This window comes from Drosophila albomicans, chromosome 3, assembly GCF_009650485.2.
Source record: "Drosophila albomicans strain 15112-1751.03 chromosome 3, ASM965048v2, whole genome shotgun sequence".
Taxonomy (NCBI): domain Eukaryota; kingdom Metazoa; phylum Arthropoda; class Insecta; order Diptera; family Drosophilidae; genus Drosophila; species Drosophila albomicans.
The window spans coordinates 44,131,486-44,146,864 of record NC_047629.2 but is presented as its reverse complement, the minus strand read 5'-3'; the positions used below and the strand labels follow the sequence as shown (position 1 = coordinate 44,146,864).

The following is a 15,379-nucleotide window of genomic DNA, read 5'->3' as shown; positions in this document are numbered from 1 at the left end:
ATTTAGTTATTATTTAAAATATGTTGTTACTATAAAATTTATTTTCGTATAGAAGAATATTTCATTTATCAATCTTTAATCTTGAACTAGAATATTTAATTTATTTTACTATATTACTAATACAGTGTTTACTATAGAACTTGCTTAAAATAGAACGAAAAATTCGTTGCTAATCTTAAAGATAAATATTTGAGTAACTTTAAGCGCTTCGAACTGACTTTTCAAATGCAGTTTTTACATAAAATCGTCACAAATTAATTAGTAGCGAAGCTCGACTGCACCATAATTGTTTTTTTTTTCGCACTTATAAATGCATATGTATGAGGCAAATCTGTTGTAATTCGTAGGCAAACAATTAATTAACGCAACAACCGCAAATTGTTTGGCAAAGATAAAGCGAATAAAGAGAACGAGAAAGAGAGAGAGAGAGAGATCGGGAGTTATAAGAACCTCCTTCAAGATCATAAATTTGTTTATGGTTCGTTCTTGATACGAAACACGCCCCACAGCAGCATTAGAGGCCAACGATATGCTGCTATTCTGTTAGATCTTTGCCGATACAAATCAGTATCACAATCAAATTCAGAATCGACTTAGAATGAGAGAGGAAGAGAGGGAAAGAGAGACGGCTACCAGCCTTGCGAATTCCGAGAAGTGCTTAAGGTGCTTAAGGTTATGATATATGTATTCCCGAGTTCCAGACAAACTCCAACTCCATTCGAATCGATATTTGCCCCAAGCAAAAATCTGAGCATGCAACACAAAGTGTGCTTCAAAGCGGGGCGGCTTAATTCAAATTGATTTCATGATTTTTCATTTTTTTCCATTTCTTTCAATCGATTTTTATGTGCTCTTTTTTTTGGCAAACAATTTGAAGTGTCAATTTGTGTTTATAAAACTAAAATTATTTATCAAGCCGCTGGCGATCGCAAGTGGGCAGCGTAAACAGTTAAAAAGCGCACACACATACACATAAATACATGTATATATATGTGTATATATAGATATATATGTATTTATGTGTCTGAAGTCAAACGCGAGCACACAAATCGTAGCTAGATATTTTCTGACTCGGCTGCAAAGTCAATTCCCAAATATGGCGCACTTGTTTGTGTGTGGTTTAATGTCACACACACACACACTTATACACACCGACACACACTTGAAGAGTTGCACAAGTTTAAGTCGCTGCCCGTCAATATCTAAGTTTTTTGTTTAAGGAAATTCAACTACTTGTTTCGCCAAAAGACAGCAAAAAATAGTCACCAAAGCTGCGATAAATACTCACAGATATACCACATATGTATATATATACTATATATTGCTTTTTCCATTGTTGCTTGAATCAATATTGAGATTTGCATGTGTGTTATTTGGGCGCATAAATTCATTTGCCAATTGTTATCTAAGACTTCTCTTCGAGAGAGCAACGATATAAGGCTAGGCACATGTGTTAACTGATCTTAACATGGCTAAAGAACTTCAACTATTTGGCTAATTGTTGAATTATTTGCCGATTGCTATCCGCTGACTGACTAATGCGACAAGTTCGCTGACTAATCTGAAAACCACTTCCAGGAAAGGAATTCAATAGGCTTCTCCCAAGCAAACAGCATAACAACGAACGCTGTGAAAATTGCAATGGAAAAACTTAAAAAAAAAATCAAGCTTTTATTTGTTAGTTATTGCAGCTAAGCAATCGTTGTGAAAATCTAGCAGAATGAGAGCAATTTTATAGTATTAAAAGCAAATTAAACTTGAAGCACACATATTCAATGAGAATATCACAAGAGTTGAGCTTTACTATGTGAATTTGTAGATTGCATTTTTCTGAGAATATTTGTACATTCATAAACAAATGGAATAACCCAAGATAGAATTTGTAATAGCTTCGACAGTTTTATTGGAAAATTGTATCAAAATAATATTTCTGATATAGAAAATATTTGTTAAATTTTGTTATTTGTATTATATTTGTTATTGTTTTTTTTTTTTTTGAAATATATAATAAAGAAAGAATATATAAAAAAGTTAATGAAAATTCACACTGCATTGAGATTTGTCAATTATTTCTTAAATTTTCCGTATATTTTGCACTGTTTGGTATATTTTTAATGTTTTTACTATATCAATATACCAAATATAGACTTTGGTATATTTGTAGAAAATAGTGTTATAAAAAATGTCGAGAACACTCGACTGCAGCTTTCTTACTTGTTTGATTATAATACTATATCAATAAATCAAATAATCAATATATTTATTTTTATATTTGCTATACTCTTAGTAGAAAAAGGTTCTATTAAAAGTGGGTAGCAGGTATCTCAAAGTCGAGCAAACTCGACTGCAGCTTTCCTATGTGTTAAACTAAAATTTAAATAAGACAATTTCTTTATGTAAGTCTCTCTAATATTTCAATTTGGCACTGATTTGCATTTGGAAATCGATTTGCAGCGCAAACACAAAAACACTTTTGGAATCTCCTAAACGCAGCGATACAAAAATAAATAGCAAATTCTATTAGAACTTGTGCTAAATTTAAATGCGGAATGCGATGGCAAAATGTTTGAAATAACTAAATAAATGATGCGCCCATAAAATGTACTTGAAATTGCAAATCGTTTTAGTCGCATTATTTTAACAAATTATATTTGTAGCTAATTAGTTAAAATAATAAATATTTTTGTAAAATGCTCGTACTACTTTTTCTCACTGTAGCTCTAAAATCGCTTAAAGTTAATGAGTTAAACTCGTCGCAGTCGGAGATGCTGTCGAATGTATTAGTTAATTAGTATTAATGCTGCCCCCACAAAAATTGGCAAACGAATTGAAGTTAATCAATGAATCAACTGTTTAATGAATCACAAATCACAGAGAGAGAGAGAGAGAGAGAGAGAGAGAGAGAGAGAGAGAGAGAGAGAGAGAGAGAGGGAGTGAGTGAGTTGATTGTCTGACAGGTTTCACTGTAGTTGTAGTTGCTGCACTTGGCGCGTTTTTTCTTTGTTTTACGTCAACAAACCAAAACGAGCTGCAAACTAAGGGAAAGAATGAAACGGAGATACACACATATGTTATAAGTATGATATAAAATAAAATAGCTGCGTCGCGTAATACGCTAAGCCAACCTACGACGACGTTCTTTGCAACAGCTGCCGCTTAGAAACTAACCACACAGCAAATAAATAATAACAACAACAACTGCCAACACGAATGCATCAGTTAAAGGCACAGCCACAGCTTCAGCTTCGGCTTTAGCTTTAGCTTCAGCAGTTGCTTATTTAATATGCAAATGAGCGCATAAAAGCAATTCATTGCAGGGGCAGGGCAGCAGTTAAAGTCGCAGAGAGAGAGACCAAGAGAGGGGCAAGGGAATGGAATATTTGTTAAACAATAAATAAAAATGGCAAAAAGCAAAGAGCAGAAAAATACAGAATAGAAATAAATACATATAATTGTTATTCAACTGCTGCTGCTGCTGTTGATGAGGAGGATGCGCTGCGCTGTTGTCGACTGTCGATTCTCTATTGTGGCTGTGGCCCACGCAAAAACTAAAACAAGTAAGAAAGCAAAGTGGAATGTGCTCGACTTTGAGATACCCGATACCCATTGTGAATAAAAGCATAACGTTGTAGTATTAAATTGAAAATATACCCAATATATATATAGTGCAAAATATACCAAATTACTAAAAGCACTAAAAATATACCAAAAGCTATATTTGGTATATTGATATAGCACTACAATCAAAATTTAATCCAAATTGAAATACCACAAAAATACTAAAAATATACCAAATGTGATATTTGGTATACTGATATAGTGTTTAATTCACTATATACCATAAAATGCAATATATCACAAAGTACTAACAATATATATACCACAGAGTGCAAAATATACTGAATTACCAAAAACACTAAAATATACCGAAAGCTATATTTGGTGTCTTGATATAGTACTACAATCTAAATTTAATTTAAATTGAAATACCACAAAAATACTAAAAATATACCAAATACCAATATTTGGTATACTGATATAATTCATAATATACCATAGAATGCAAAATACTATATACCAAATTGTCAGTCAAAGTCTTTTCCTTTCAAAAGTATTTTCTTAAATAATTTCCAAATAACTTTTTTATCTTTTTGCAACCAAATTTACAGAAATCGTAAATACTGTAGTTGGGTATCGGGTATAATAATAAATATATTATGCGAGCGCGCAAACGCGGCGTATGAGTAATTTGCGTGTATGCAATTAGAAGCAAGCGCCGACAACACACACGTTGTTGCTGCTGCTGCTGAGATTGCAAGAATTAATCGCGTATAAAACAAAAAAGAACCACAAAATGTAATAACAAATGCGGCCAGCAAAAAAGCATTTAAGAAGCGAATAAAAAAACAATAGCAACAGCAACAGCAACAAGAAATCCAAGCAACTTGACAAACACTCTGTGGGTGTTTGTAGTTCTAGTTGTTGTTGTCGAAGCTGTTGTTGTTGTAGCCCACGCTTAAAATTAATAATAAAGTACGCAACAGCAAGAACAACAACGACGACCGAAAAGAGTTGGCACTGAAACGGCAGCTGTAAGAATTTTTTCGTTGTCATTCTGTGCACAGAATCAACCTTAAATTTATAATAAATTGTTTTGTACTCACTCTTTTTTTTTTTTTTTGGTGGAGCTGCAGAAGGAGACGCAGCAGTCGGGAGCAGTTAATGTGCCCATCAAATTGCCATAAATCAGCTCATTTAAATTGTGTTTCGTGAGTTGAGAGCCCGCGTGAAAGGTGTAGAAACCGTAAATAACAATTGAGCATCATTTAGTTGCATGAATTTTACGTTGTAAACTCTGTAAGCTAAACATATAATAGAGTAGAACGTAACGTCTGCCTTATATGGCAAAGAGGTTCAACTCTGATTGAAGACAACGCGTCGTATGCGTAATTCAAATGGTCGTCGCATCGCCCACACACAGATTCGAGCACAAAACATAAATTACTACTTGCACAAAGGCGGGCTAGGAAATAACCAAAAAAAAAATAAAAAATACTAATACAAATAAATAAACAACAAAACTAAGACCAAGACGTCAGCAGCTTATACACAATAGCTTTGTTGTTGTTGTTGTCATGTCCATTTAAGCCTTGCCAATTTTGGCAACTTGTCGGCCACTTGGCGCTTCAAATGCTCAGGCTACCGACTGCGATGCTGATGATGATGATTTTACGCCTTTCAGAAACGCTTGAGAAGACGCAGCTGAATCGACCGCCCATACAATTTGCTTTTCCCATATTAATTTATCATTTATAAACGATTAAAGTTATATAAATTAAATTGCGCGCCCAAAACAAATTCAACTCTTAATAATAGGAAGCGCTTTTTCACGCTTTTTGTGTAATTATTGACTTAGTCTTTGCGGCATAGCTTCACTATATAAATATATATAAGGCTTTGACCCACCTAACTAAATATATATTTATATTTATTTTTATTTTATATTTTTGTTTTTGCGCACTTCCGCCATGCGGTTCACTCTTTTATTGTTTTGTGCGCTTTTGTTTTTCTCGAGACTTCTCGGCTTGTTAACTTTCTAGGCTGCCATTAAAAAAAAGGCTGCTTTGGCGGCTTCAACTTATTGCAAACATTTCTAGGGCAACTCTCGACATATTTGGCCATGGCTGATTGCCTTGGCTCGCCTTGTCAACAGGTGAAATTTGTGCTGTTGTGTGTGTGTTTTCTGTTTTCTGTTGCCCGCCTAATTTGTTTGCGCTTTTGGCATAATTTTTCCATATTCCTCCACACTCGGATTTGCATTCTTCGTCAGCAGCAACGCAACAAAAATATAAAAAAAAGGCCAGGCAAAGATAAATAATGCTTCGATATGATGTCAAATCAGCGCCGAAGGTTGCCAAATAAATTCACATTTAATGTTATTACGTCTCAAACACAAACAATGTTTTTTTCCAGAATCATTTTTTTCTCTCCATAAAATGTGTCAATTTGTTTGCCAATCAGTAACTGATTGAACCGAACTGATCAAAAGATAGCGAACAGATTTCTACCACACAACATAATTAATATCAACTGATTGTCAGCTGATATGAAACTCACGGAATTATGCAGATCTCTTTAGCTCCAAATTTATCAAATATTATATCGTAAACTTTTCATTTTAATCGATCGCGCATCGATCGTTGAACTTTTTTATGGATTTTGCTGCTAGCCTTGATCATTTCTATGGAATTTTGGATCGCTTTCGTTAAATTTGTAGTCATTATTTAAGCATATTAGATAAGCTCTTCATTAAGCTAAATGATTGCGTTTTTTAGTTCAATATATTAACTATGTTTGTAGCAGACTTTTAATAAGAAAATAAATGATCAATATTTGCAGCAGAGTTTAAATATTTAGTTCGATAAATTGACAATATTTGTAGCAGAGTTTTAATCACAAAATAAACTAAGAATATTTATAGAAAAATTTTAATGTTCAATACTATAAATTAACAATATTTCTATCAGAGTTTAATCAAAAAATAAATTAACAATATTTGTAGCAAGGTTTTAAAATTTTGTTCGATAAATTGACAATATTTGTAGCAGAGTTTTAATATTTAGTTCACTAAATTATCAATATTTGTTGCATAGTTTTAATATTACATATTGCTGTTTAAATCAATAATAATTAATATGCAAATAAGAGTCTTCTCTTTCCTGCTGAGTTCATTTAAATTTCAAGCACGTAAAAGTCAACACATTAAACTAATTTATTGTGGCCTCAATTTTGATTTGGAATGTTAAATTTTTCCAAAGAACTATTTTCATTGATAAATACCAAGTGTTTGAATCATTTATTATGCATATAGTATTTGATTAAATTGCAGATGCTTTCGTCTGCTCTTCAGCAGTTTAGATTGTGTTTTTTTTTGTTGCTCACCCGCTGAGCGTTTTTAATTTAAGCAATTCACGTAAAACTAAGCTCATTAAATGTGGCATAATTATGTTTTGGGTTATCAGCGGAAAGAGATCGTCGAGATCGTTTTATAAGAATTTTGATTGAGAGCGCTGCAGAATCAATTTAAACAATTCACGTAAAAGTTGACTGATTAAATTACATAATTATATGCTGCTACTCATATTATCTTCGCAGCATGATCAAGTGGCACCCAGAAGACAAAAAAAAAAAAAAAAAACAACTTTGAGTGCGTGTTTGCATAGCTAATTCTGTTCATTTTTTATTAGCAGCCACTTGCGGAGCTCTTCTTTTATTATTGTGCACAGCACATAAATATTTATTTGGCAGAAGACATTGCGACACATGTCTGAGATTTGTGCTCAAGGTCGCGATCAGTTGAAAGATTTCTTGGAAGATACTTTTTCGACTTTTTTTGGGATGTTTGAAGAGACGCTTGCATTAGGAGCATTTATTAAATTTTGGTGCTGGATTTACGAGCAGCTGCTGAAACGGAAATTCTCAGCTAATCGCTCTCAACTTGTTTATCCAATTCTCCAATTCTCTCTTTCTCTAAGCATATTTTCCTCTCTTTCTCGCCGAGTGTTTCAAGTGTCTTACGGCGGCGCCTTTGGGCCTGCACTGCGTTTTGTTGTTGTCTGATTTGCGGTTGCGGTTTTATGTATTTTTTTTTTTTTGTGGCTTTGTCTGCCTTCGAGAATTCTATTAGAGTCGAGCGTAGAGCCGAAAATAAAATCGTATTCGTCTATTGATTTGCATCTATATTGCCAGAGAGCACTTAAGCTTGGCATTTGCCGAGGGAACTTGTTTCACCTACATTGCTTTTTTTCATTTCCGCAGCTGCGTGTGCGGCAAGTTCTCCAGCACTGCCATTTGTATCTGTATCTTTGCTTTTTTTTTGCCATGTATCCATGCAGTCCACGCAGTCACGAATTGTAACAATCGGTGAAGCCTATTGGAGTCCAAGGTTCGCTTCGTTTGTCCATTTGAACTTTGCACAAAAAGCTCTTTTAACGTTCTGACGGATTAAAGCGGCTTTCGATTGGGACTTCCATCAACAAAAATGAAAAAAAGGCATAAAGAACTCATTAACGACTTCATCGATCAACAGTCTTTGCTTCTTCAATTCTTGTAATTTTTCCAAGCCACCCACACTTTTGCTTATGCTTTGTGTATACCCGCTACCTTTAGGGTAGAAGGGTATTTAAGACGGCAGGAAATGTATGTAACAGGCAGAAGGAGAAATCTCAGACTTAATAAAGTCTATATTTTCATGATCAGCGTTAGCAGTTGAGACGATATTGCCATGTCTGCCTGTCTGTCTGTCTGTCCGTCCATATAAACACTTAGATCTAAGAGACTATAAGAGATAGAGATAGAATTTTTTTCGACACCATTTGTTATGCTTGACCGCAGATCAACTTTGTTTCCATTTTTTATCACGCCCACTTCCGCCTCGCAAATCGACAAAATTCGAATAACAAACGTAATTTTGAAGATAGCGTCGCTACTTTTGGTATATTTTGCCAAATCTAGTATATTTTGACATCTGTGGTACATTTCGAATGTAGTAATTTATCGATATACCAAATATGACCTTTGGTATATTTTAGTATTTTTGCAGTTATATTATTTGGTATATTCTAAATATAATACAGAACTGTTCTTTATTTAAATGGGTAGTATTTTTGTGGTATATTATTTGGTATATTTTAAAAATAATACCGCTTGGTATTGCTTTTAATCGAAATGAATAGCGGGTATCTCACAGTCGAGCACACTCAATTGTAGCTTTCTTACTTGTTTAATTTTTTCTGTGGCCGGAAGAGGTGCGAGGGACGCTGCCAATGTCGCTGGCTGGTTGCAACGGTATAAAATAATTTATGCGTTTGCCTCACGCGAATTACAATAATTCAAAGTGCACAACAACAATTGTGTTTGAGCTCTCAAAAAGTGCGTAAACTTTAAGTCATTGTTGTTGTGGCAGCCATAAATCGTCAAGTGAGAAACAAAGCAGAAATTGGCAAAGCCAATGCCGTTTCAAGAGGTGATCGTGCGTGCCTGGGATAAACACTCTTGGTCGCAAGTCAGATATAACGATCCAACGAACAACAACTCGTAAATTCATTTGTTTTCATTAAGCAAACAGCAATTGGACAAAGGGAATTGTGCGGGTGGCAAAATGAAAAAGGGAGAGGAGACACAGACAGACAGACACAGAGAGAGAGAGAATTGTGTAGCCTTCAGTTTGTTAGTTGAGCAATGCTTAAGCTCCATTTAATTGATTGTTAACAAGGTGTGAATTATTAATTAGATTTTGTAATCCCACAGAAAGAAGGGAACACATTATCATCGAAAGGGTCTCGATCGATCGATGGATCGTTAACAAAATATTCATTTACATACGCAAGTGCTAGTTGGCTTTTTACAAGTGCTCGATAAGTGATATTTACTTCCTAAGTTCCGCTTACAATTTTAACACTTGCCTGCCATATATAGAGCTAATATTCTGTAGACAAGTTTAAAATTAGAAATTCAATGATACTTGAAATTATTTTAGTACTTCGTTTACGCAAAAATTGAACTGATATTGAAATTTAAACAAATTCGTGATATTATTTTAGTTACTTTTAGAGGCTTACTGTTTATAACTGTTTGCGATAAATTGTTTTATCTCTTATTATTATTATTAACACATCTTTCGGTTATTTTCATTTAAATTCGTACTCAATTTTGTTTTTTCTTTGAGACTTGCTCTTTGTATTATTTGTTTTTTTGTATAATTTTCATATATAATTGATATTGATGATTTGATCTTTGACGATTTTTATTTAATTTTTAATCATTTGTCTTGTTTAAATTTTATTGGCAAAAGCAAAGTTTACGCATATGAACTTAATATGTATTTATTTATGGTTCAAATAATGCCTATATTATATTACGATACGATGGTAAATTTAGAAATATGGCAACTATTTTTAGATAGGAATTTATCTACAAAGCTTGTACTTATCAATATCGAAACAAAATTATAGAAAGATTTCCACCGCAGTGACAAAATTATATTGTTTTTTTCTACTAAAATTTCAATAAAATTTTTTATGTGACAACTGTGTTGAAATAAAAATTTCTTTAACAGACTTTAAATTTTTCTTGCTTATACATATTTCTTATTAATTATGTAAACTTTGTTAGTTTCTTTGTCAAATAACTTTTCAATATGGCAATTTACAAATAAGGCAACTGTGTTGTAATAGAAATTTCTCTAAAACATTTTGAAATAAATCTGACTTTGACAGTCTTTGAATTTGAATATTTGAATTTTTATGACTATAATAATTCCTTTTTCTAATAACATTACAATATAACAATTTACATTTATGATAACTGTGTTGTAATAGTAATTTTTCTAAACCGTCGTCAACTTCTCTATTAAAACAGAGTAAGATTGAAGAGTATCCGATCGATTGTTGGTGTGACGCTATCGGGAAAGCATAAAGAGTGTCAGACTATGTGATAGCTCTATGGCCTGGGCATTTATGGGTCAGTCTATCCCAAAATAGGCAACAGAGTGTGAAGAGCGTCAACGGCGTCACAGCGACAGCTGCAGCTGACGTTGATTGAGTTGAAGTCCAGCATGTGGAGTGTTTTTCTTCTTTTTTGTGCATAGCAACGATTCATCGATCGATTGTTCGGTTCGATTGTTGACGATGCGCAACACGTACGCGGATATCCGTGCTCAATCCGAATCCGACTCCCAAATCCCCCCAATTGTAATTAAACACGCTAAGCGGGCGTGCAATGCAAGTCAGACAGAGAAAAAGAGCGATAGAGAGAGAGAGGCTGAGAGTGGGAGTCATCGTCGTCTACTAGCCTGGAGGGTAAGTCAGTTAACGGCGCCTATCAACAGACCCATCTATCGCCTCGTATGTGCTTCATCAAATTGAAATTATGCACAGCTGATCGACAGTCGGACAGTTAGACAGATCGCTTATGTAATGTCTCTGGGAATGGGAATTGGAATGGAAATGGAATTGGGACTGAGACTGAGACTCAGACTCAGACTCAATCGCTGACAATTGAAGACAGCTAATAACTTTGACGAACAGTGAGCGAAAACTTCAACTCTGTCTACAAACTATCCTCGATCATTGCAACGATCGCAGCGACAACATGCAAACACTTCCTCTCTCCACGGAGTCATCTCGTTTTGCTCGTTTGCCCGTTTGCCATGTAACAGCTTTGCGCAAAATAATTTACACAAATAAATCAAAGTCATAAAATGCATAGAGCTGTAGCTGAAGCTGGAGCAGCGACTGAGTTGTGATCATCGCTTTCGTCTCTTGATTGCTTGACTCGGAAGATCAGCCAAAGATTTGCTGTTGCTTTTTTTTTTTTGAGTAGCTTTTTAGTTACTTTTCGTTGTTGCTATTTGCTATCGCATTAAAGAATTTAATGAAATTTAATGAAAAGTTACACGATCGCAGACACGACTCGATCGTTTGTCTCACAAACACACAGTGTTGCAATATGAATATGAATTTGTCTCTAGGACATTTTCGCAATTAATTGAATTATCGTCGTGAATGGCAAAGGCAGCCAAACGATTTGCTACTCGGTGCGATGTGCAATCAAATTGAGAGTTGTGAGTAGCCACCGAAGCGAAGACCAAACGCTCATTCGATCGTTCGATCGATCGTTCGATGGCTCGATCGATTGGCAGGTCGATGGTTGGTCTCAGTCTTGAGTATTGAGTCTTTCGTCTTGGGCTTGACTTGACTTATGCGCGGCACGTTTTATGGCTTTTTTGGCTGCAAAGAATATGAGTGGTACATTTGCAGTGTGGCATTAGCATTGCAACAATCCACAAGGGTGTGGCATCCACACACACACACACACACACACATGTCGATTGCGATTCACTTGCCACAACAGTGTTGCAGCTCGTGTTAAGGTTAAAGCAAACCCCGTCAAAGCTATTAAATTCAGTCAAGCTCCATTAGATGCGGCAAGCAGCGCAGTCGACGTCGCTGTAAGCGTCATTTACGCCTAATTAAACAAATTATTGCATGTTTATGCTGCAAGTGCTAGCAGCAGCAACAAAAACAATTGGTTGCGCATACGCCATGTGGCCCAGGAAATCTCACAATGAAATCTTAATTGTAAGACAATCGTCACTTTGGCTCGTTGTACTCAGCACACACACATACACACACACACACATTGTTTATAAATAGCGCAAAACGCAAACTCAAGCGCAAATCCGAACCGCATCGAAGCAACTGCCAACAACTGACAACAATGCAAAACAACAAAACAAACGGCTAACGAAAATATTAAGTTACAAACTTGGCTTACAAGTTCACGAGCCAACAACAAACAGCGGCAGCAGCATGAATGGCAATCTTTTTCTCTTTTCTCGGTGCACACGCCGAAATCATAATGCTCTCTGGCAAATTAAATAAAATATGCAAACTTTATATTTAAATATTTTGAATTTATGAAGAGTTAATATGTAAATTACTTTTTGAAATTCTTTTGCACTTGTTTCAGTCTAGTCTCTAAGCAAATGTTTATTTCGGATTTATAAATCCAATTTTCTTTGATCCATCACAATTATGTATTTTAAAACATCTCTTTTATTGCTAACAAAATACATTTACTAGACAAAGTATTTTTATATTTATTTATGCAAATGTGATTTTAATATTAAATTTATTTACATGTACATGTAAATTCATTTCAATTTCTTGAGAGTTCTGTAATTTCTTTTGCAATTGGTTTAGTCAACTTTCGAAGCAAAGCTTTAGGTTTTTATGATTCAAATATGCTTTGGAATATATTAATTTAAATGTTTAATTAAATTCATTTCAATATTAACTTTTATTTTATTATAAAATCAGCAGCAATCCAAAGTTGTTCTTATATTTTATTTTTACATCAATATTACTAATTAAATTAAAATATTTAAGTACAAGAAATTCATTATAATTTCATAATTTCATTACGCAAATTCGTTCGCAATTGCTTCAGTTAAATTTCTTAACAAAAGTGTTTATAGATTTGTGGTCTAATAGTTCTTTGGAATATATTGGTTTGACTTCCTATACAAATTAATTTCATATTTTATTTATATATTTTGTACGTTGACGTATGATATTTGCTTTCAATTGCAATTGATTTCACAATTCACTTTGATGTTTACTTTGCTAAAATTAATACTTTCAGCATGTATCGCAAATTAGTATTTATATTTGATTTATTTATATTTTATTGTTATTCACGCTTTGTTCTTTATTTATGTGCTACTCCACAAATATTCTAAGCATGTGCTGGAGTGATTTATTAAATCTTAATCAATGAGCTAATGAAGGGCCGCTGTCGCAAGTTATCCGATTACTAAACAAATCTCTAGCTAATCGCTTGTCTGACTGGCTTTTTTTTTAAATTGCATTATAAATATTTAACACTGCATTAAATGTTGAATTCCCCTTGAATGTGTTTCGCTTCTTTCATCGCATTTGGCAAGCTGCATGATCAACTTGAGATGCCCTCGACGAAGCCAAAGTTATTCGTACTCAAGAGAGAAGAGAGAAAAAGAGTGAGAGAGAAACAACAAAGCGAAGCGAGTGGCGCTGTGGGCGATTCGGCTGCCTGGAGATCGCTGATCTGTTTGCCGCTTGTCCTCGTCTTTGTCTGCCCAAGTTAACTGAGTGTGTTTGTGTGTGTGTGCTTCTCTGTGTGTGTGCCCCAAAAAGGCCAACTACAATGCAGGCTTTGGCCAACTAATTCGTCTGTCACGTGGCGTGGCCCGATGCCACACACACTGAACTGAAACTGAAATAACTGAAATGCTGAAATGGGAGCAATCTGCGCAGCTAATTTTCAATGTGCATTGCATGTAGTTCAAGTTCGAGTTGGCGCTGTGTGAGCTGCGAGTTGCGAGTTGCGCAAGCTTTTTAGCCAGGCCAAAAAGGTAAAAGCCAACACTCACAATTCGTCTTAATGCCACAGACCTTTGACAGGCTCTCTCTCTATGTCTCTGTCTCTGGTACTCTAGCCTGGCCTTTAATCTCTGCCATTTGGATTTTCACGCTTGTCATTTGATATCTAATTTTATACACTTTTAATTTATGCATTTGTTTTTGCGCTTTGTTCGACAAACAGCAAAGCAGCAAGTGCGAGAGATCTCTGCAAAATGTTGAACTTACATAAATGGCAGCTTGTTGGATTGCATTTCAATGCCGCAATTTGACAATGGGCGTAACACAGGGCACAAGAACTAAAGAAAGTACAAAACTCTGAGTCTGATTCACCTGCCACGTAGGTGTGATAAACGCGTGCTAAATATAGTCAAGCGATAGATCTCGAGACATAGATATTCTCGAATGTGATGCGGAAGTACATGTTTGGATGCGCCACAGCCCGAAAAAAGACCTCAATAAGCTTCATAAGCTGAAGGACAAATAGCTAAGCGTGAATACCACGCAAAAAGAAGTCAAAGTAGAAGCAAGAATCGCACCCACCAAGTGACAGCAGCACAACCCAAAAACAAAAACTTGGCTGACTAATCAGAATTTGAGATATTGTTCGCGAGAGAGACTTGATCTCTTTGGCATGAATGAAGTGAGGAAAACAATTTGCAGAGCCCACACAGCGTAGCTGAGAAACACGACAGCAACAACGGCAACTGAAACCACAAGTCAATGTCAGCACACTGGCGGCATCTATCGGCCAGCAGCTGTAGCTTTTGCTGTAGCTGTCACTGCGATTGTAGCAACAAAAGTTGGACAGCAAATCAAACAAATAACAAACACACATCTTTACCTGCGGCCGGTTGAACTTTTTGTGTTTTGACAATTCAAAGTTAAGGTCAACAAGGGATTTGAAATGCTGCAATGCGTGGGCTGCGGTGCATTGAACCTAGCTCCAAAAAAGAAAAATGAAACGATCTGAACCGCGCAGCATAATTAGCGTTCATTGTGCGCAATTGGCCCTGAAAGTCGTTTTGGTATTTTCGATTTATTTTGGCACTCGATATGTCATTAGCCATTTGGTTATAAAGTAGCATATACACCTGGTATCTCTCTCAGACATTCTGCATATGTGTGTTCGTAATTTGTTAGCTTGTTAGCTGTCATAAGAGTCGAACATATTTATGCACTTTACAAGAATCGCAAAACAAGTCTCCAGCTGTGTGCAGCAGTCGTATGTCTGTCTATAGCTTAGAGCTGCAACCTTTAAACCCAAATCCGTTTCGTATCTTAATAAAACAAAAAACTTTCGCTTTTCCGTTGTGTAAACGAGCGATGAAAATTGCCCATTAGCGCCTCATCTTTTATAGGCTTACAGCAACGAACCTGTTCCACTTTTTGTCTTTCGGTTTCACACTTTGCCGCCA

The 15,379-nt window shown here is 35.3% G+C and overlaps 1 protein-coding gene across 1 annotated transcript in view; it reads left to right on the top strand.

Moving 5' to 3' along the window:
- The window catches only part of LOC117567093 (formin-J), a 45,703-nt gene that overhangs the window by 1,483 nt on the left and 28,841 nt on the right, over positions 1–15,379 (top strand). The window lies entirely within an intron of this gene.